The following is a 21,122-nucleotide window of genomic DNA, read 5'->3' on the forward strand; positions in this document are numbered from 1 at the left end:
CCCGGTGCCGCTGCCGGTGCCGAAGCCGGCCGGGCGGGCCGCTGGAGGATGCTCTGCTCTCGGCAGCAGCCCCGGGGAAGCCTCCGGCTCTCAGCAGCCCTTGAGGCACCCGGGGCTGAGCCGCCCGCAGCCGCCCGCCCGCCGCCGCCGCCGCTGCTCCCCCCGCCCGGCCCCCTCCCGCCCGCCGCCACCACCGCCCCGCTCCGCCCGCTGCCCCCACGCCCCCCTCCCATCCCTCCAGCCCCTCCGGGCCGTGCCGGGGGCTGCGGGGGGCTGCCAGGGCCGCCTCCCTTCTATCCCCACCGAGCACCGACCCCCCTCACCCCGCAGCCATCCTCTCCCCGGAGCTGTCCCCACTCTCCTGTGTCCCCCCGCCAGCTGGGGGGTGGGGTGGGGGCGGCTGTGACATCCCCCGCGGGGTTCCCATCTCCCTCCGTAAGGCTCCGTATGACAGTGCCCTGCCATGTGCCAGGAGTCCTCCCCACCCCGAGCAAGGGGGTCGTAGCCCACCCGGTGTGCCCAGCAGCCCCACTCAGGCCAGCAGCGCTGCCAGGCTGCCCAGGAAACATCGCAGCCCCTCACACTCCCTCTGCATTTGGGCTGCTCCCTTCTCCCGGGGTGTGCCCCCCGCCGTGACTCCCGGAGGGGACAGCTCCTTCTCAGCCTTGCACGTTTGTTTCAGCCTCAAATAATCACCAGGCTCAACGTCTGCCAAATAACAGAGCTAAAAAACACCTGGCTGCACCTCTGAGGCATGTGGTGCCTGGGGGGACAGGTAGGTGGGTGGGCTGGGACACCCTGGGTCCAGCTGGGACATGCACCTGACCCTCTCACTCCAAGTTTCCTCCCCCCCCATGACAACTGTGCTCTGTGCAGAAGGATGCTGGGCACAGCCTGGGCACCGAGCAGATGCTGCTGTCTCAAGCTGCTCCTTGCTGGGTACCAGCATCACCCTGCAAAGGTTGCATGTGGCTGGCACTGAGTGTGTGAGATGAGGGCTGCACCCCTGAGCTGGCTCAGGAGGAGGAGGAGAGAGGGCAGAGGCTGTGATGAACAAAGTCTCCTTGAGCATGAAGGAAAAGCAACTCAAACCTGCCCACAGGATCCATATCCTCCCTCCCTGGGCTGCCACTGGTGCTCCTGCCTGCATCTGCCCCTGAGAAGCACCCTGGTACTGGTGAGAGGCCCTGAAATGTCCCCTCCTGGCTCTCTGGAAGGATGTCCCCAGGGCTGGTGAGGCAGGTTGCACCCAGACCATGGAATCCCTGCTCCCATGGCCCTGTACTGGGAAGCTCTTCCCAGCAGGAGTGGAACTGGGAGCACATCCCCAATCTGCTGTCTCTGGCCACCTTCCCTGCAGATGCTCAGCACCCAGAGCAAGGTACCCATCCTGCCCCTTCGCTGGGGAGCTCAGCACCATCCAGGCTTTGTGTGTCATGAGGAGAAGCCAGTGGCTGAGATATGCTCAGCAGAAGCTGCTGACCCTGGGAGGGAGATGCTCTGCTGACCCTTGCAAGGCAAATTTGGATGTGCCTGACCCTGAGGCATGGTGTAGGAGGTTGTAGAGGGTCTTGGCCTCCTACAGCCTGCAGAAGGAGGGAGGGCAGAGGCCACGATGAACAAATTCTCCTTGAGCATGAATGAAAATCATCTCAAATCTGCTCACATGATCCATACTCCACCTCCCCTGGCTGCCACTGGTGCTCCTGCCTGCATCTGCAGCTGGCAAACACCCTGGCACTGGTGAGAGGCTCCAAAATGCCCCTTTCCTGCCTCTCAAGGTGGATGCCCCCCAGGGCCGGGCAAGCAGGCTGCATCCCGACGAAGGTTTCACCTTCCACAACCTACACCGAGGTTGTAGAAGGCCAAGACCCACCGAAGGGGGCTGAGAATCCATCACCCTCGGCTGGTCTCAGCCCGGTGCCTGCCTCCGGCAGCCGGCGGCAGGGACACTGCTGCTGCCTGCCCGCTCAGGCGTGCTGATGGGCGGCTGGCAGCTCCCGCACGCCCGGCGGGGAGGGAGCCTTCAGCAGCTGCTATTTTTAGCTCCTCACGCTCCTTTTTCTCCTTGACTGTCTCTCCTCTCCGGAGCAGTCTCGGGCCGAGCATCCGAGATGTTTATCCTGCCTGGCACCTGATCGGATGTGACACTGGCGAGGGGGGTGGCTGCCAGCCCTCTGCGCCAACAGACGGGTGGGAGCAGGGGAGGAGAGGCTGGGGAGACAGGGAGGGAGGGAAGGGAAGCGCGGGGTGGTTGGAGAGCGTCCTGATGGAGCATCTTGGGGAGGAGTCTCCCTTCCTCCAGCTGCTGGGTGCCTCCGAGGGATGCTCTGCCCTGGGAGAGCTACGGCGCTGTCCCCATTTCCACCCTCTGCCAGGCTGGTGTTTTGGGGGGACAGCTGGGTACAGTGAGGCACCAAGAGGGCTGCAAAGTCCTTCCACGCTCAACCAGTTCACTGCTGCCACCTCTCCAAGCCAGCGTGTTACTGGCACGGAATAACCTCTCCAAACCTGGCAGCATCCAGGACACGGTGAGCATCAGGAGCTCAAACTCCTACTCGAGGCTCACAAAGCTCTTGGGACAATCCCCAGGGATGCAGAACCACAGCAACACGGCAGCTGGGAGGGAAAACCCTGTCCCTTGCCAGGCAGCACCAGCTGGGTGCTGGTGCTGGGCTGTACCCTGGTGCTCGGTGCTGTGCTGACACAGGAGCTTTGCCCTGCTCTTCCCATGCCTGCTGCTGGGCTTTGCAGACATTGGGATCCTCTTCCTAGAGTGGTCCCAATAGAGTGAGCTGATGCAGGACCTAAAGTATTCTGCCTGTGCCCTCCTGAGCATCAGGGCAGCCTCTGCTTTACCCAACAGGGAGGTGAAGCCAACAAGGACGTGGTCAGAACAATTCCTGCTCTGCCACCTGTTTAAAATCCCATTTTCTCCTTGAAACCTCCTTTTCCTTCCTATTCCTCCAGAATAGGGAGGAAAAGGGTTGGAGAGAGTCTATTGTCCCACTTCTGCTGAGCTGCTTTGTCCCACTTGTGCAGGAAGGTCACGAAAAGCCACCGGACCTGGAGCTGTCACAAGTGCTGCAGGCACGGGAGGGGCAGAGCTGCTTTTTTACCCCCCCTGCCCAGTGCTGCAGGCTCTGATCTGGGTGAAAAGTCACCCCCGAGGCAGAGCAGCACTTCACTGTTCCCCTTTTAGATGCATCTTCCTAATTTCCAGTCCCGTTTAGCTCCTGATTCCTGGCTGGGTACGGAGGTGACGTGGAGGAAAGGCTATTCCTGAGCTCAGCTCACCCCAGGCTGCGTCAGTCCCTGCCTTAAGGTGCTATTCTGGGACGCGGGTCACAGGGTTTGGGGACCTGCAGGTTGTTCCCTGGCTGGGGCCAGGCACTTTCCATGAGCCTGGGCACGACGTGGCCCCGGGGCCGTGCCTGCATACGGGAGATCAGCTCCCGAGCAGCAGAGGTGCTCCCGTGGGATGGATCATGCTCAGCCCTTGAGGAAAACCATCCTGCCCCTGACATCCTGGAGGCCAAAGGCAGAGAGAGAGCCTCTTGTTGCCCGGAGGAGCTCAAACAAGAGGGAAAACACCAGCACACACCTGCCAGGGAGGCAATTTGTCACCAGGCAGGGCGCAGCATCACGCTGAGCCCAAAGTCTGGACGCCTCCCTGCTGCCTCAACAGGAGCTGTTAAGGTCACAGCAGACAGGAATGTCCTTCCCGATGTCCTCTGTGCTCTGGGGACTCTGCCATCTGGATCCCAGCTTGCTGCACCATCCTTTGCAGGGCACCTGGGTGATGCAGCACCTCCGGGCACGATGTGATGGAGGTGGTGGAGGTTTTCCCCTCGCCGTGCTGGGCACACACAGCCCAGAGCATCTCTTCCACCATGGGGCTCAGCACATGAGCTCCTCTTCCTACTTCTGGAGGTCCAGCAGCTCAAATACCTGCAGTAAGCCACTCCAGGGCTTTGCAACTCACCTGCAACTTCGCTGTTGCCAGAAGAACAGGGAAATTCAACCCAAACGATGGTTTGTTTGTCTGCTTGCAGCAGGGAAAGCTCTTTCCTGATCCCAAAGTGTGGTGGAGCATGCAGCCAGCTGCAGCTACAGCTTGGGGCTCAGCCTACTGCCATTTAATCACAGACACTGTGGTCCCCCCAGTGAAATGTGGTGCCCATGGAATGGCTTTAAGGGGGTTCTTGAGGCTCAGCCATCAAAATATTCCTTGCCTGCCCCAAAGGACAAGCAGAACATGCAAATGATTTCTGAGACAACACAGCTGCAGGTCTGGAAAGCATCTTCCCTAAGTGTTGTCACCTTCCCTGGCTGTGGGGCAGCAGCTGGGTGTGCACAGGCAAGAGGTGAGTGCAGGCAAGGGCAGAGCAGCTTAGAAAAGCTCAGAGCAGCACAAGGAGGGTGTGGGAAGAGCTGGGATGTGGTGGGATGTGCCCAGCTCTTATTTAAGAGACCAGATCAGAGCAGTGAGGTGAGCACTGGGGAAAAAAGAAGGTGTTTGAGTCACCTGAGCAGAAGGGAAGCGTCCCACAAAGATGTCTTCGTGGGCAAGGAGAAGTGCTCAGATCTGGGGTTCGTGCTCCAGTGACTTCCAGGGGCCTGGGTGAGGATGCAGGGAGCATCGGGAACACTTCCTGGCACTGGGGACCAGGCTGTTTGTCCCTGCTGCCTGCCACTGCCCCTGCTGCCTGCCGCTGTCCTTGCTGCCTGCCACTGTTCCTCCTGCCTGCCACTGCCCCTGCTGCCTGCCACTGTCCCTCCTGCCTACTGCTGTCCCTGCTGCCTGTCACTGTCCCTGCTGCCTGCTACTGCCTCTCCTGCCTGCCAGTGTCCCTGCTGCCTGCCACTGTCCCTCCTGCCTGCTATTGCCCCTCCTGCCTGCCACTGCCCCTCCTGCCTACTGCTGTCCCTGCTGCCTGTCACTGTCCCTCCTGCCTGCCACTGCCCCTCCTGCCTGCCACTGTCCCTCCTGCCTACTGCTGTCCCTGCTGCCTGCCACTGCCCCTGCTGCCTGACACTGTTCCTCCTGCCTGCCACTGTTCCTCCTGCCTGCCACTGTCCCTGCTGCCTGCTACTGTCCCTCCTGCCTACTGCTGTCCCTGCTGCCTGCTGCTGCCCCTGCTGCCTGCTACTGCCCCTCCTGCCTGCCACTGCCCCTCCTGCCTGCCACTGTCCCTGCTGCCTGCCACTGCCCCTCCTGTCTGCCAGTGTCCCTCCTGCCTACTGCTTGTACCTGCTGCCTGCCGCTGCCCCTGCTGCCTGCCACTGTCCCTGCTGCCTGCTACTGCCTCTCCTGCCTGCCAGTGTCCCTGCTGCCTACCTCTGTCCCTTCTGCCTGCTATTGCCCCTCCTGTCTGCCACTGCCCCTCCTGCCTACTGCTGTCCCTGCTGCCTGCCACTGTCCCTTGCCCGTGGAGGGGACTGTCTGCCCCCAAAGCCCTCAGACTGAACCCAACCCACCAGATGCCAGGCTCTGTTCTCCCCGTGGCAGAGCCTCCTTACCTGCCTGGGTGCCAAGGTCACAGAATCTTAGAACCAAAGACTCATTGTGGCTGGAGGAGGCCTTGAAGAGTCCAACCTTAACACAGCACTGCCAGGGCACCACTAAACCATGGCCCTCAGCACCACAACTACACAGCTCTGGAACTGCTCCAGGGATGAGGACTCCACCACTGCCCTGAGCAGCCTGGGACAGGCTTTGACAGTCCTCAAGGGGAAGAAATTATTCCTCATCTCCAACCTAAACCTGCCCTGGGGCAACTTGAGGCCATTTCCTCTCATCCTATCACTTATCCTTTGGCAGAAGAGCCCAACCCCCAGCTCACTGCAGCCTCCTTTCAGGGAGCTATAGAGACTCAGTGCCATGGGCTGGTAGATTGGATAGGGCTGGGTGCTAGGTTGGACTGGATGAGCTTGGAGCTCTCTTCGAGCCTGCTTGATCCTATGATTCTATGATCCTATGACTCTATCAGAGCAACGAGCTCTGCCCTCAGCCTCCTCTTTTCCAGGCTGAACACCCCCAGCTCCCTCAGCTGCTCCTCCCCAGCCCTGTTCTCCAGACCCTTCCCCAGCTTCCTTGCCCTTCTGGGACTGAGGATCCCAAAACTCACCCCAGCACTTAAAGTGCAACCTCCCCGGTGCCCAGCACAGGGAGACAACTCCTGCTCTGCTCCTGCCGGCCACACCATTGCTGATCCAATCCAACCCAGCCCCAAACAGCCACAGGCAACCCTCTCTAACCCTGAGCAGAGGCAAGGAAACCATCACCCAGCGCCACCACGGGGGGGAGGGGGGAGTGATGCCCACAGCCCTGCCTCCTGCCTGCACCTCCAGCAGCGTGAAGGGATTTGTGCAAAGCTGCCAGAGCCCAGGCTGGGCTTTTTTTATCCCTGGCTGCTTTGGCGTTGACATTCTTAGCTGTGCCGCTGGCTCCGGCGCTGCTCGCTAACCCCTTTTACAGGCAGCTAAATATAGCCCAGGCAGCTAAGCGAAAATCTGCTCGCCTGGCCCACGTGGGGGCTCAGCAGCGCTGCCGCAGCCCCAGGGCTGGGACCTGGGGTCTGCTACCCCCACCCCCACCACCCCTCCCCCCCCCAAGACCCTCCTTGATGCCACGGCTCAGCCCGTCCGGGTGAGCATCGCTGCCACCAGCAGCTCAGCGCTGCCTGCTGGCTCCAGCCTGGGATTTCCTTGCGGGGGGGGGGGGGGTGGGGGTCTTTCTAACCACGTTGTCTTTCTAACCATGTAGTCTTTCTAACCACGTTGTCTTTCTAACCACGTTGTCTTTCTAACCACGTTGTCTTTCTAACCGCGTTGAGGTTGTTCTATGCTGGAGAGCATCTGGATGTCGTTAGCATCCCTGAGCCTACAGAGCATCCCTGAGCCTACAGAGCTGTGGTGTGGACCGACCAACCCCACCCCACCCCACCCCAGCTGGCTGCTGTGCTGCCTAAAAGAGCCAGGCAGCTCCAGGCATCCACGGGTGGGAAGCACTCAGTAAAGGGATCAACCCCCAAAACCTGGTGAGGTAGCCTGGGAGCTCCCCTGCACCCCACAAAGCTCTGCAGAGTGGGGGAGATGGTTCCCACCCCACGGCAGACTCACCTCTGAGTCATAGAATCACAAAATGGTTTGGGTTAGAGAGGACCTCAAAGCTCAGCCAGTTCCAATCGTCCCCCCCACCCCCCCGACACAGGCAGGGACACCTCCCACCAGCACAGCCTGCTCAAGGCCTCCTCCAAGCTGCACTTCAACACCTCCAGGGAGAGGACAACCTGGGCAACCTGTGCCAGGGTCTCACCACCCTCACTCTCAACATTCCTTCCTCATCTCCACTCTCTCTCTCCCCTCTCCCAGCTCAAAGCCATTGTCCCTCTTCCTGCCGCTCCCAGCCCTTGCCCAAAGTCCCTCCCCAGCTCTCCTGCAGCCCCTTCAGGCACTGCAAGGCTGCTCTGAGGTCTGCCTGCAGCCTTCTCTTCTCCAGGCTGAACAGCTCCAACTCTCCCAGCCTGTCCCCGTATGGGAGGTTCTCAGCCTCTGCTCATCTTTTTGGCCTCCCCTGGACCCTCTCCAACAGTTCCATGTCCTGGGGGCTTCAGAATTGGAGGCAGTGCAGCAGGTGAGGTCTGAGCTAGAGCAGAGCAGAGGGGCAGAATCCCCTCCCTGTGCTGCTGCTCTCCCTGCTCTGGCTGCAGCCAGCACACAGCTGCCTCTGGGCTGCCAGCAACCAGTGCTGGCTCCTGGGGGGAGTTGTCATCAACTGACACCCCCAAGTCCTTCTCCTCCAGACTTCTCTCAAGCCACTTCAGCTTGGTTGCTGCCTCTGCTATCAAAGAGAGAGATTTCTGCTGGGGCCATGGACTCATTAAGGAGACACTGATCTAATGGGCTCCTCCCTGGCACTTGTGAGGTTCTGTTTTTCTCTTGTTGTTTTTGCTTCCAACAGCAAAGAACGAGGAGAAAGGCTGCCTGGAGAACCCTGTTTGGGTCCCCATGGATCATTAGGTGTTTCTCCAAGAGGAGGAATCGTTTGGGCTGAAAATGAACCAGCTCCAAACCCTCCTGTGTTGTACTCAGCTTCCGTGGGCATCCCAACCCTGCAGTTCCCCTGGCACTGCCCAGGCTGGGGATGCTCAGGTGGCACTGGGGACACTCTGTCACCATGGGGGAATTTGGGAAACACAAGTGAGAGGCTTGAGGAGGTTCATGATGGAGTTTGGAGCCTTCCAGTAACTGAAAGGGGTCTATAAGAAATCTGGAGAGGGACTTTTTGGTAGGAGTGGTAGTGATAAGATGAGAGGGAGTTGATTGCAGCTTGAGGAGGGCAGATTGAGCCTGGAGATGAGGAAGGAATTCTTCAGAGTGAGGGTGGGGAGGCACTGGCACAGGTTGCCCAGGGAGGCTGTGGATGTTCCCTGCCTGGAGATGTTCAAGGCCAGGCTGCATGAGGCCTTGAGCTACCTGGGCTGGTAGAAGCTGTCTCTGCCCATGGCAGGGAGGTTGGAACTGGATCAGCTTTGGATCCCTTCCATTCTTGGATTCTGTGACTCCATGGAGGAAGGCTGAAGACTTTGGGTGCTAAGAAAGAAAGCTGAGAGGCTCAAATCCAGAGCTGGGGGCTAGGGGCAAAGCAGAAGCACTCACCTGGGTGGAGGGTAGCAGCTTGAATGAAGGACAAATCAGGTCCTCCTACCAAGTGGACAAAGGACACCTTCAGGTCAATTTGTCTCTTTGCTATTTCTTTCCCAACTTGTCTGCTCCAAAGCTGGGGAGGGGCCTGGAGCACAGCCCTGTGAGGAGAGGCTGAGGGAGCTGGGAGGGTGCAGCCTGCAGCAGAGGAGGCTCAGGGCAGAGCTCATTGCTGTCTGCAGCTGCCTGCAGGGAGGCTGTAGCCAGGTGGGGTTGGGCTCTGCTGCCAGGCAGCCAGGGACAGAAGAAGGGGACACAGTCTCAAGCTGTGCCAGGGGAGGTTGTGGGTGGATGTGAGGAGGAAGTTGTTGTCAGAGAGAGTGATTGGCACTGGAATGGGCTGCCCAGGGAGGTGGTGCAGTGCCCATCCCTGGAGGTGTTTAGGAGGAGGCTGCAGGAGGCACTCAGTGCCAGGGGGTAGCTAATGAGGAGGTGTTAGGTGCTGGGTTGGACTCGATGATCTCAGAGCTCTCTTTCAACCAGGTTCATTCTGTGCTTCTAGGAGGCTCAGGGCAGAGCTCATTGCTCTCTACAGCTCCCTGAAGGGAGGCTGTAGCCAGGTGGGGTTGGTCTTGGGGAGGTGATGGAGTCCCCATTCTTGGGGGTGTTTTAGAGGAGGCTGCCTGAGGCACTTAGTGCCATGGGTTAGCTAATGAGGAGTTAGGTGCTAGGTTGGGCTTGATGATCTTGAAGGTCTTTTCCAACCAGGTTCATTCTGTGACTCTCTGATTCCATGATTCTGTGACCCTAGGCTGGATGTTAGGAAGCTCTTCCCAGCAAGAGTGATTGGCATTGGAATGGGCTGCCTGGGGAGGTGGTGGAGTCCCCATCCCTGGGGGTGTTTAAGAGGAGGCTGCAGGAGGCACTTAGTGCCATGGGTTAGTTAATGAGAAGGAGTTAGGTGCTAGGTTGGACTCGATGGTCTCAGAGCTCTTTGCCAACCTGCTTAGTTCTGTGACTCTGTGGTCCTGTGCTCATCTCTGTGCCTCAGATCCTGGTGCCCTTGGGAGGATGTTCAGCTCGAAGTGGAGTCACCTCTGTAAATTTTCCACCCCACGAGAGCCCCAGCAGCTGTGACAGTGCAGAAACTCCCGGGTGACACTTCCATCCATCACCAGCCAGGCACCTGGCCACTGCCACCAGCAAGACAAACGCTGTCTGCCCAAAGCCAGCAGGGGGACGCTGAAGCTTTCCCCGACAGTCTCTGTGTCTGTCAGCCCAAATCAACCTTCAAGGACAGAGGGTGGCAGTGCCTCTGGCCCTCCACTCCTCTGCATGGGAGAGACCTTGGGGAGATGACTCCAGCCTGTGGCTTAGCAGGTGACAGGTTTGGTGGAAGACTTATTATGGAATGGGCTGCCCAGGGAGGTGGTGGAGTTGTTGTCCCTGGAGGTGTTTAGGAGGAGGCTGCAGGAGGCACTTAGTGCCAGGGGTTGGTTAGTTAGGAGGTGTTGGGTGCTAGGTTGGACTCAATGATCTCAGAGTTCTTTTCCAACCTGCTTCATTCTGTGATCCTGTGAGGCTCAGGGCAGAGCTCACTGCTGTCTGCAGCTACCTGCAGGGAGGTTGTAGCCAGGTGAGGATTGGTCTTGGGGAGGTGATGGAATCCCCATCCCTGGAGGTGTTTAAGAGGAGGCTGCAGGAGGCACTTAGTGCCATGGGTTAGTTAATGAGGTGTTAGGTGCTAGGTTGGACTGGATGATCCTAGAGGCCTTTTCCAAGCTGGTTCATGCTGTGACTCTGTGTGATTCTGTGAAACCAGCAGCTGTGTCACCCCACTGGTGCTGAAGATGTCTCAAACTGATGTAAGGCCTGTGAAGAGGGTCCCAGATGCAAATCCTGATGCTCAGTGCAATGCCAGCAGGTGGGATGTCCATGACTCCCTTCAGGAGGATTTAGAATCATAAAAGCACAGAACTGTTTGGGTTGGAAAAGGCCTCTGAGATCATCCAGTCCAACCAGCAACCCAACCCCACCATGGCCACTAAACCATGGCCCCAAGTGCCATGGTCACAGATTTCTTCAACACCCCCAGGCATGGGCACTCCACCACCTCCCTGGGCAGCCTCTGCCAATCCCTCACCACTCTTGCAGCAGAGAAATTGTTCCTCCTCTCCAACCTAACCCTCCCCTGGCACAATTCCAGGCCATTTCCTCTCCTTCTATCACCTGAGACTCAGGAGCAGAGCCCAACCCCCACCTCACTGCAGCCTTTCAGGGAGTTGCAGAGAGCCAGAAGGTCTCCCCTCAGCCTTCTCTTCTCCAGGCTGAACACCTCCAGTTCCCTCAGCTGCTCCTCCTCAGCCCTGTTCTCCAGACCCTTCCCCAGCTTCATTGTCCTAGTAGGGGATGATTCTCTTAGTCTCCATGAAGCTCCTCTCTGGGGCTGATGCATTTGAGATGATGTTTGGCTGCTGAGCCTGTGGTGTGGCAGGATGAGAAGGTCCTGATAAACAAAAGGGACAAAGCAGGAGCTCAAGCACTGGAGGCTCTGCAGGAGGCTTTGGTGGTCCTCCTGAAAATCATCCCCTCCATGTCCTGTGGGTTTGAATCTCAGCTCCCACGACCCCAGCCTCTCAGCCTCTCCAATTAAAGGCCCAGCAGTCTCCCCTTGCTCTCCTCCTGTGTTCTCATTACTGAAGAGCTTAGTGGAAAACTAATTCCCTGCCTCAAAGGCATCCTGAGACACAGAGGGAGATGCTGCAGCCTCTGGACTTTCCCATTGGTCCTTCCCATCCCAGCCTGGCTTCATGCCTGTCCCTCTTCTTGTTCCCTCTGCTCTGCCCTGCTGTGCCTGCATCTGGAGCACTGGGTTCAGTTCTGCACCCCCCCAGCTCAAGAGGGACACAGAACTGCTGGAGAGAATCCAGCACAGAGCCACAGGGAGGATGAAGGGAATGGAAGAGCTCTGTTAGGAGCAGAGCTTGAGGGAGCTGGGGCTGGGAGCTGGGAGCAGAGGAGCTGAGAGGTGACCTCAGCAATGGTTCTCAATGTGTGCAGGTGAGTGGCAGGAGGCTGAGCCAGGCTCTGCTGGGGGATGCCAGTGCCAGCACCAGGGGCAGTGGTGGAAGCTGAGGCAGAGGAAGCTCCATGGAAACATGAGGAGGATTTTTTCCCTGTGAGGGTGCCAGAGCCTGGCACAGGCTGCCCAGGGGGGCTGTGGAGTCTCCCTCTCTGCAGATATTGCAGAGCTGCCTGGCTGTGTTGCTGTGTGATCTGCTCTGGGTGCTCCTGCCCTGGCAGGGGTTGGACTGCCTGAGCTCTGGAGGTCCCTTCCAGCCCCTGCCATTCTGGGATGCTGTGATTCTGGAAGCCCTAAGAGAAGCAGCACTGCTGGCAGCAAACAGGGAGAGCTTCATGCCTGACCTCCTTGCTTGGCCTCTCCTTGCAGCACAGGAAGAGCAGGAGGACCAATCCCTCCCCACCTCCCAGCACGGAGCACCAACAGCCTGAGATCATGAAACCATGGAATGGTTTGGGGGGGAAGGGACCTTCCAAGGTCGTCTGCTCCAGCCCCCTGCAGTCAGCAGGGACATCTGCAGCTAGAGCAGGGTTGACTACACCTTGGGATCACAGTTTCCATGGTTGGCAAGGCCCTTTCAGCTCATCCAGTCCAACCATTCTCTAACTCTGCCAAGGCTGGAGCTAAGCCATGTCCTCAGCACCACATCTCTGCCTCTTTGAGGCATCTCCAGGGATGGGGATTCAGCCACATCTCTGCCTCTTTGAAACACCTCCAGGGATGGGGATTCAGCCACATCTCTGCCTCTTTGAAACACCTCCAGGGATGGGGATTCAGCCACATCTCTGCCTCTTTGAAACACCTCCAGGGATGGGGATTCAGCCACATCTCTGCCTCTTTGAAACACCTCCAGGGATGGGGATTCAGCCACATCTCTGCCTCTTTGAAACACCTCCAGGGATGGGGATTCAACCACCTCCCTGGGCAGCCTCTGCCAAGCCCTGACCACTCTTGCAGCAAGGAAATTTTCCCTTATCTCCAACCTGTCCCTCCCCTGGCACAATCTCAGACCATTTCCTCTCCTATCAGCTCATCCAGTCCAACCATTCTCTAACCCTGCCAAGGCTGGAGCTAAACCGTGGTCCTCAGCACCACATCTCAGCCTCCTTGAAACACCTCCAGGGATGGGGATTCAGCCACAACTCTGCCTCTCTGAAACACCTCCAGGGATGGGGATTCAGCCACATCTCAGCCTCCTTGAAACACCTCCAGGGATGGGGATTCAACCACAACTCTGCCTCTCTGAAACACCTCCAGGGATGGGGATTCAACCACATCTCTGCCTCTCTGAAACACCTCCAGGGATGGGGATTCAGCCACATCTCTGCCTCTCTGAAACACCTCCAGGGATGGGAATTCAGCCACAGCTCTGCCTCTTTGAAACACCTCCAGGGATGGGGATTCAACCACCTCCCTGAGCAACCTGTGCCAGGCTTTGAGAAGCCTTTGAGTGAAGAAGCTTCTTCTAATATCCAACCTAAACCTCCCCTGGTGCAACCTGAGGCCATTTCCTCTCATCCTATCACTCGTTACTAGGGAGAAGAGATCAACTCTCACCTCACTACAACCTCAGAGCTCCCCAAAGCACCCAAAGCACAAAGCTGTGATGTGCTTGCTGGCAGCTGGTGGCTGAAGGGAAGGGTCCTGGCTGCCTTAAAAGCCCCACCCAGGAGCAGAGCCAGACCCTAGTGATGCAAGGCTCTGCCAAAGGCCAACTCATCACCTCAGGAATGCACATTACACCATGCCTGTGCTTGCCACGACCAGAGGGTGCTCTGGGGGAGAGGTGCTGGGTGGCTTGAGCTGTTCTGCCAAGCACAGCCTCGATTATTAATGATTATTAATGATGGTAATGCAGCTTTATCCAGGAGCAGCATCCCTCGGGCTCAGCAGGAGCCCTTCTGGCAGCGCCCACAGCTAAGCTGCTGTTGTCCCAGTTACTGTCACATGAGATCATTTGTTTCCCCCCCCCCCCCCCCCCAGGTCCCCTGGTGGGAGGACAGCCCTGGCAAGCTGCCCTTGGCCTTGCTTGCTGCCAGGCTAGAACCACCTCCAGCCTTACAACGCCAGAAAATGACCCCCTGACCCCTGACCCAGGCACTGGCAGGAGCGGGGAGGTGTCTGCTGGTGCCTTGGGGGTGCTGAGTGATGCAGGAGAAGGGTAGGAGGGGGAGGCAGGGCAGAAAAAAGGGGTTTGGTGAGGGCTACATAGAATCATAGAATCATAGAACCAACCAGGTTGGAAGAGACCTCCAAGCTCATCCAGTCCAACCTAGCACCCAGCCCTATCCAGTCAACCAGACCATGGCACTAAGTGCCTCAGCCAGGCTTTGCTTGAAGACCCCCAGGCACGGTGCCTCCACCACCTCCCTGGGCAGCCCATTCCAATGCCAATCACTCTCTCTGTGCAGAACTTCTTCCTAACATCCAGCCTGTACCTACCCTGGCACAACTTGAGACTGTGTCCCCTTGTTCTATTGCTGCTTGCCTGGCAGAAGAGGTCACCCCCACCTGGCTACAATGTCCCTTCAGGTAGTTGTAGACAGTAATAAGATCACCTCTGAGCCTCCTCTTCTCCAGGCTGCACACCCCCAGCTCCCTCAGCCTCTCCTCACAGGGCTGTGCTCCAGGCCCCTCACAGCTTTGTTGCCCTTCTCTGGACACCTTCCAGCACCTCAACATCTCTCTTGAATTGAGGGGCCCAGAACTGGACACAGCACTCAAGGTGTGGCCTGAGCAGTGCTGAGTACAGGGGCAGAATAACATGGGCCAGGGTGCCCCCAGCCCTGCTGAGCTGTGGGACGTGGGCTGGGGAGCTCTGTGCCCGTGGAGGCTGGAGGTGGGGTCGTGTCCCTGGGCTCTGGCAGTGCCCATTCCCCACCTCCCCTGCCTGCAGGGTGATGTAAAAGCAGTGTGCCCTTTGGTGCATGGGCACTGGCACAGCTGCCACTGGCGACCGTGTTGCCTGCCTTGCCTGGTTCCCAGCCTGGCCCAGGGCTGCTCTCGTCGGCCACAAGCCACCTCCTGAGAAGGGGACAGTGAAGGGCTGGTGCTGGGTGGTGGTGCTGGGTGGTGGTGCTGGGTGGTGGTGCTGGTGGTGTGGCCTCTGCTCACCAGCAAAAACCAGGCGTGGGGACACCCCCGTGACGTGACGTGGGTGAGGCATCCTCTCCTTCCTGGCAGCTGGATCCCTGCTTGGCCGCCCGGGAGCAGGCAGGGACCGATCTGGGCGCATCCCGGCACTGGGCGCATCTCGGCACTGCCATCTGGTGGCATCGGCGCAGGGGACGAGGGCACAGCGCGGCGAGGGCTGGTACCCTGCGGGGTGCATCTCCTCCCGCGATGCCAGCTGGCTCCTGTCCCTGCGAGACAGAGGGGCAGCAGGACCAAGGGGACAAATGGCATCCTGGAGTCGATTTGCCCTTCCTAGGAGGACAGGACCTGGCTCAGGAGCAGTGTGGGCAGCAGGACAAGGGAGCTGCTTCTGCCCCTGTGCTCAGCACTGCTCAGGACACACCTGGAGTGCTGTGTCCAGTTGTGGGTCCTCAATTCGAGAGAGATGCTGAGGTGCTGGAAGGTGTTTGGAGAAGGGCAGCAAGGCTGGGGAGGGGCCTGGAGCACAGCCCTGTGAGGAGAGGCTGAGGGAGCTGGGGGGGTGCAGCCTGCAGCAGAGGAGGCTCAGGGCAGAGCTGATTGCTGCCTGCAGCTGCCTGCAGGGAGGCTGTAGCCAGGTGGGGTTGGGCTCTGCTGCCAGGCAGCCAGGGACAGAAGAAGGGGACACAGCCTGGAGCTGTGCCAGGGCAGGTCGAGGCTGGATGTTGTTAGGAAGTTGTTGTCAGAGAGAGTGATTGGCACTGGAATGGGCTGCCCAGGGAGGTGGTGGAGTCTGTGTGGCTGGAGGTGTTGCAGCCAAGCCTGGCTGGGGCACTTAGTGCCATGGTCTGGTTGGTTGGGCAGGGCTAGGTGCTAGGTTGGGCTGGCTGAGCTTGGAGCTCTCTTCCAACCTGCCTGAGTCTATGATGATTCCAGGGTTTGAAGGACATTCCTGCTGTGGACGTTGCCAGGCTCCCAGATCCAGCTGGGCAGAGCTGATTGCTGCCAAGCCCCAACCTGCCACCTGAGGGGGAGCTGTGTCTGGAGCCAGCCCATGGAGGCTGCTGCCAGACCCGTGCCCACACAGCCAAGCTGGGCAGGTCCCCAAGCCATAACCCTGCCACCTCCCACAGGAGAAGCAACCTGAGACGAGCTGAGGTCAGGGAGCAGCTTTTGGGTGCTGGCCTCTCCTCTGGCAGGGCTGCAAGCAGCTGGCAGGTTTTGGGAGCCTAAGGAGGCTGAGGAGACCTTCCTGTCACCTGTGCCAAATGCTAGGCAGAAGCCAAGCCCTGGAGCTTTGCTTCCAGAGCAAGACATGTGGCACCCTCCTCTGCCTCAAGGACACAGGGGACATGTTGCCCCCTTGCTGGTCCTATCCCTGTGCCCCTCAAGCCTGCCCTCTGCCACTTGCTCCTCTGCTTCCCCTGCTGTCTAAATTTAGGGTCTGGAAGTGGGCTGGCAGGTCCCAGTTTATCCCAGGCCCTGAATTATGCATGCCAGCAGCAGAGCCCTGCTCACTGCTCTGGCTGGATGTGCCAGGCTCTGGCTGGGCAGCAAGAGCAGGAAAACCAAGTGACTGCCAGCTCTGGCTCCCACACTTGGGGCTCTGTTGGCAGACACCCCCCTGGGCCCCCCTACCCAGAGTTTAGCCCCTAAGGGGGAGTGTGTCCAGGCTGGTGGGGCTGTTGGAACCAGGGGGTCTGCTGGAGCTGGGGGGGCTGCTGGAGTTGGGGGTCTGATGGAACCAGGGGGTCTGCTGGAGCTGGGGGGGCTGCTGGAGTTGGGGGTCTGATGGAACCAGGGGGTCTGCTGGAGCTGGGGGTCTGTTGGAACTAGGTAGGGCTGCTGGAGCTGGGGGTCTGATGGAACCAAGGTGTCTGCTGGAGCTGGGAGGGCTGCTGGAGTTGGGGATCTGATGGAACCAGGGGGTCTGCTGGAGCTGGGGGGGCTGCTGGAGTTGGGGGTCTGATGGAACCAGGATGTCTGCTGGAGTTTGGGATCTGATGGAACTAGGTAGAGCTGCTGGAGCTGGGGGGGCTGCTGGAGTTGGGGGTCTGCTGGAACCAGGGTGTCTGCTGGAGCTGGGAGGGCTGCTGGAGTTGGGGGTCTGATGGAACCAAGGTGTCTGCTGGAGCTGGGGGGGCTGCTGGAGTTGGGGGTCTGCTGGAACCAGGGTGTCTGCTGGAGCTGGGAGGGCTGCTGGAGTTGGGCATCTGCTGGAACTAGGTGGGGCTGATGGAGCTGGGGATCTGATGGAACCAGGGTGTCTGCTGGAGCTGGGGGGGGGGGGGGGGGCTGTTGAAACCAGAGTGTCTGCTGGAGCTGGGGGGGGGGGGGGGCTGTTGAAACCAGAGTGTCTGCTGGAGCTGGGGGCGCTGCTGGTGGGTCTGGTGAAAGCAGAGGAACTGCTGCAGCTGGGGAGTCTGCTGGAGCTGGGAGTCTGCTGGAGCTGGGAGTCTGCTGGACCCAGAGTGGCTGCTGGAGCTGGGGAGGGGTCTGCTGGGTTTGTTGGGTGTGTTGATTTGGGAGCTCTGCTGAGCCAGGGAGCCAGCAAGAATCACAGACTGGAGCATCTCACGTGTGAGGAAGGGTTGAGAGCTGGCCCTGGTGGAGACAAGGCTCAGAAGGATCTCATCCAGGGGAAGGCTGCAGAAAGGATGTTCAGGAGATGCTTTTTTACCTCTGAGGGTAGCCATGCACCAGCCCAGGTTGCCCAGGAAGGTTGCCTCTTGGAGGCTGGGAAGTCTGCACCCTTGGAGATATCCCAGTGCCATCTGGACATGCTCCTAGACAACTGTCTCTGGATGGCCCTGCTTGAGCAGGGAGGTTGGACCAGATGGACCCAAGAGGTCCCTCTCAGCCTCAGCCAGTCTGTGGTTCTGAGATGCTGGATGGGACTGGGAGTGTGCTGGAGTTGATAATGTGTGTTGGAGCTTGGATGTGCTGGGCTTGTAGGGCTTGATGGCCAGCAGTGGCCCAGTGTTCTGCTCTTCCTGGCCATCAAGAGCAGTCAGTGCCCCTCTGTTTCCTCTTGGCATCCCTCAGCAAGGCCACATCTGGCTGCACAAGCAGCACTCAAGTGTGGTAAGTCACAGAGCTTCAGTAATTTCTCTCCTGGAGTGAGTGCCAGGTGGCCTCAGGCTGCCCAAATCATCTCCAGCTGCTCTGAGGAGAGCTGCTGGTGGGGACCTGACTTGGCCTTTCCAAGGGGATCCAATTCAGAGGGAGCAGTGCAGCACAGGGTGGGATCTACCTGGCTGGAGAGCAGCTCTGTGGAAAGGGACCTGGGGGTCCTGGTGAACAAGCTCAAGAGGAACAACCACAGTGCTGTTGCTGCTGCTGCTGTGGCAAAGAAACCCCCCAGGATGCTGGGTCACATCACCAACAGAGGCAAAAAACCTTTCTCCCACTCAGTGCTGCTCAGGCCACACCTGGGACACTCTTTTGGCCCTCACTGCACATAAAAGCTGTGGGCAGGGTGCAGAGAAGGTCCACGAAGATGACCCAAAGCCTGGGAAGCTACCATGTAAGGAAAGGCTGGGAGAACTGGATGGCTGGGGGGAGACCTTCTCATCATGTCTGTTGTGGGGTGTTGTGGTAGGCCTGGATGGGCCAAAACAGGCTTATACATATCTTGGGTTGCCCAGACATGTTCCCCTGCTCCTCTTCCTTCTGTGCTGGGGGAAGCAGTCATGGGAATCAAACCCAAAAGCTTCACCTAAAGTGGCCAAGCTTGGCAAGTGCCATTCTGATTGGTTAACCTATGGCCAAAGGTCTATTAGTCTCGGGCTGCATTGATGAAAGGAGATGAGCAGGTAACACAAGGTGCTCTGCTGCTGTGCTTGTGCCTGCTTGCTGCTTGCTGCTGCCCATGGCTGGGCTCTTTGTGCCCAGGGTATATGGCAAATGGACACTTTGTCTGGGAGAAGCATAAATAGAGGCCTACAAAAAAGCTGGGGAGGGACTTTTGAGGCTGTGAGGGAGTGGCAGGAGTGGGGGGAATGGAGCAAAGGTGGAGGTGGGGAGAGTGAGGCTGGAGGTGAGGAGGAAGTTGTTGAGCAGGAGAGTGGTGAGAGGCTGGAAGGGGTTGCCCAGGGAGGGGGTTGAGGCCCCATGGCTGGAGGTGTTTGAGGCCAGGCTGGCTGAGGCTGTGTGCAGCCTGCTCTAGGGTAGGGTGTCCCTGGGCATGGCAGGGGGTTGGGACTGCCTGCTCCTTGTGGTCCCTTCCAACCCTGCCTGATTCTGTGATCCCATGAAGCTGTGGAGATGGGACTTGAGGTGCAGGGAGCTGAGGTCTGCCAGCTGAGCTGGTGTGAAAGCTGGGCCAGGCTCCTGGGGAGGTGCTGGTTCCATCCCAGCTTTCCAGTGACCTGCAGGGTGCCTGCAGCTGTGGCATCCCAACACTGTCCCTAAGCAAGGCTACCACTTTCTTTATGGGTGGAGCTGGAGCAGTCATGGGCTGGCCCATCTTTGGTGGCACCAGGGCTTGTGGTGGCCATGGGATTGCAGCATGGTAGGGCTTGGAAGGGACCTCTGGAGATCATCGCATCCAACCCCCCCTGCCAGGCAGGGTCACCTGGAGAAGGGCAGACAGGAGCACATCCAGGTGGGATGGAGACTCCACCACCTCTCTGGGCAGCCTGCTCCAGTGCTCTGTCACCCTTCCAACCCTTCTGGCCTTCTGAAGGCCATGCCTGCTGTTGCCCCAGCCAAAGGCCACACAAAGCAGCTGTGCATGTGGTGTGGGGGAAAGGAATTCTGGTTTATAGTTCCTGCCTTGGCCAATTAATGCCCAAACCTCTACAGCAATGTCCCAATCATTCAAGAAGATGGAGACTTCCTTTTCACAAGGGGTCCCATGGAGAAGATGAGGGGGGAGAGGAGCAGCTGTCCCTGGGGAGATTCCACTTGGCCTCGAGAGGAAAACTTTTCAGAGGCAGATCAAGCAGCCACTGGAATGACCTTCCCAGGGGAGTGGTGGAGTTCCCAGCATTGGACACTGGTAGGACTCAGCTGGGCAGGAGGTGGGGGACAGCTTCTCTACACAGAGCTTCTGTCCCCCAAAAAAGGCTGCATCCCTGAAGTCACTCCCAGACTATTTGAGGATTCTCTGAGGTGCTACAGCTGGAGACCTCTGCTGAGACCCAGAGCATCAGCCCTGGTTTGGGGTGAGGAGCACTCAACCTCCTCTTCCTCCTCCTTGTCAATTTTGTCTCACAGCCTTGGGCCAGGGAAGCTGTAGGATGGGCCCAGCCAAGGGACTGAGCTGGTTTGGAAGTGGCCATCAGGAGGAAGGGCATGGAGGAGCTTGGGAGGGGTGATGGAGGGGCTGGAGAAGATGAAATGGCTTGGGACAGGAGATAGGTGGAGGAAGTAGAGGGGCTTGGGGAGAGGAGTGAAGGAGCTTGAGGTGGGGGATGGAGAGACTCAAGGGGTGATGGAGATGCTGGTGGGTTCTGGAGGGGACCAGAGGTGGAAAAGCTCAGGGGCTGATGTGGTGCTGGTGGGTTCTGGAGGGGCTCAGAGGCTGATGGGGGAGCTGGTGGGTTGTGGAGGGGCTCAGAGGTGTAAAAGCTCAGGGGCTGATGGGGATGCTGGTGGGTTCTGGAGGGGCTCAGGGATGGAAAAGCTCAGGGGCTGATGTGGTGCTGGTGGGTTCTGGAGGGGCTCAGGGATGGAAAAGCTCAGAGGCTGATGGAGATGCTGGTGGGTTCTGGAGGGGCTCAGGGATGGAAAAGCTCAGGGGCTGATGTGGTGCTGGTGGGTTCTGGAGGGGCTCAGAGGTGTAAAAGCTCAGGGGCTGATGTGGTGCTGGTGGGTTCTGGAGGGGCTCAGGGATGGAAAAGCTCAGGGGCTGATGTGGTGCTGGTGGGTTGTGGAAGGGCTCAGAGGTGTAAAAGCTCAGGGGCTGATGTGGTGCTGGTGGGTTGTGGAGGGGCTCAGGTGTGGAAAAGCTCAGGGGCTGATGTGGTGCTGGTGGGTTGTGGAGGGGCTCAGGGATGGAAAAGCTCAGGGGCTGATGTGGTGCTGGTGGGTTCTGGAGGGGCTCAGGTGTGGAAAAGCTCAGAGGCTGATGTGGTGCTGGTGGGTTCTGGAGGGGCTCAGGTGTGGAAAAGCTCAGGGGCTGATGTGGTGCTGGTAGGTTCTGGAGGGGCTCAGGTGTGGAAAAGCTCAGGGGCTGATGTGGTGCTGGTGGGTTGTGGAGGGGCTCAGGCGTGGGGCTTGGAGGAGCTCTGGGGCGATGGAGAAGGACTGGAGGGGCCCGGGGAAGGACGGAGGGGCTGGAGGTGGGGATGAA

At 59.0% G+C, this 21,122-nt stretch overlaps 1 long non-coding RNA gene across 1 annotated transcript in view; it reads left to right on the forward strand.

The window, feature by feature from the left end:
- LOC135190905 (uncharacterized) overlaps positions 1-21,122 on the forward strand; it is a 614,761-nt gene that overhangs the window by 415,389 nt on the left and 178,250 nt on the right. The window lies entirely within an intron of this gene.

This window comes from Pogoniulus pusillus, chromosome 37 (assembly GCF_015220805.1).
Source record: "Pogoniulus pusillus isolate bPogPus1 chromosome 37, bPogPus1.pri, whole genome shotgun sequence".
NCBI lineage: Eukaryota > Metazoa > Chordata > Aves > Piciformes > Lybiidae > Pogoniulus > Pogoniulus pusillus.